Source organism: Sipha flava, unplaced genomic scaffold (genome assembly GCF_003268045.1).
Source record: "Sipha flava isolate LNK unplaced genomic scaffold, YSA_version1 133_pilon_pilon, whole genome shotgun sequence".
NCBI classification, from domain to species: domain Eukaryota; kingdom Metazoa; phylum Arthropoda; class Insecta; order Hemiptera; family Aphididae; genus Sipha; species Sipha flava.
Window position 1 is genome coordinate 942,194 of NW_020271759.1, and position 1,838 is coordinate 944,031.

Here is a 1,838-nt window from a genome sequence, read left to right on the forward strand (position 1 = left end):
AATAAATGATTGTGCAGAAATCGTTCGGTAATTTTATACATCCCGTTTCATCTGTAGTAACTTTCCCATCTCCAATATCTAACAATTGTTTTGAGAATCTTTTGCACGCAGCTTTTTTTGATTGAATCGAAATCGAAGTATCGAAATCGTTCACTATCTATCTTTATATATATTTCGACCATGAATTGTTGACAAAGCTTATGCATCGTAAAATAACTTAGTCCTGATCGCGTCTAATCATCAACCGATATGCATAATAATTTTTTGAATTAACATTATTATTTGTTTTGGCACCTGTTGCGGGATCTTTTTGTTTAATATTTATGCAATACCCAAAAACTACTACTAAAAATGTACTACCAAAAATAAAATTAATAGTTTTTAAATAGTTTTTAATAGTTTTTTAATAATTTTTTAATAGTTTTATTTACCGATTTCAACCCTTTAAATTCAAAATTTCAAAAAATCCTTTCTTAGCGCACGTCTACATCATAATAGCCATCTGTATGCCAAATTTCAGTCAGATCCGTCCAATGGTTTGAGCTGTGCGTTGATAGCAGTCAATCAGCTTACTGTTTTATATATACAGAAAATAAATGTTTTATCATTATTTAATCATAAATAAGTTACGTTAAACTTATTATGGTTTTATTTAATAGGTGTAATAGTATTATATAAGATATGATTGTCTTTTATTTAGTGTAAACGTATTATGTTTCGTCATATTTCATGGAAATTAATGGATTTTACAGCTAAATGGTTTTTTATTTTTCAATAAATTCATGAAGAAATATTATTTGTTTTTAATTATTGTTGGAAAAATTTGTTACATAACAATTATTATCAATTGAATAAATTCAAAAAAATTATGACTATTAGAAAAATATACTTTTGATTAACATAACATACATTGATTTAAAAATACATCAATTGACAATAATTTGTACGAACCTTTTCACGAGCTATTGAGTTACCCCACCCGTGGGAACAGATGTATATATAATACACTGATATGTTACTAGGTAGATGTATTGAAGAGGGATAAGACAATAGTGATATTTGTCAGTCGGACCGCGTGTAGGTGTACTTACGATATGGATACAATGTTATTATATCGCATTATTATTGCGCATTTGTGTATAGGCCAAGTGCAAAAATAAACGTAGGTACCTTATGTGTTCAAGTGAATGTGTGCGTACGATACTGAATTAAAATATACTTTGCCAGGGGTGAATATCAAATATAGGTTTGGTTTAGGGGTTCAAAACGTTTTCAAATGATCGTCTCATATTTCCTTCTTAAAATATTATGTTTGATTCTATACAGAGCTTGTGACTTTACATGGATTTTTAATTATGAATTATCTAATGTCTATGGTAAATATCTAACTATTTAATTAGGTACCTCTGTTGTTTTAAAAATATTTACTAATAAACGTTATAAAAATGAATGTTTTTCTTGATTTGAAAGTATTTAAAAAAAATCTTGGCACATCTCTGTAGCATAATATTATATTCAAGTGCCCGGACGTTGGGTGCGAGATTTTCAAATCACTAAAACATTTCACGCACCACAATATTATATGTTTGTATATCATTATTATTAATAAATACATGTGTCTCTCTATGTATAGATATTAATCACATTACACATACACGTGTATAAAAAATACAAATCCGTTCGCGTATAATTTCGATGTTATGAAATGTCAAGGTCACCGTGTTTAATAATTATTGTAAAAATTACTATCGTTTTTATTTAAACTATTTACTTATGTATAATGTGTACATTTGTGTGTGTGTGTGTGTGTGTGTGTGTGTGTGTGTGTGTGTGTGTGT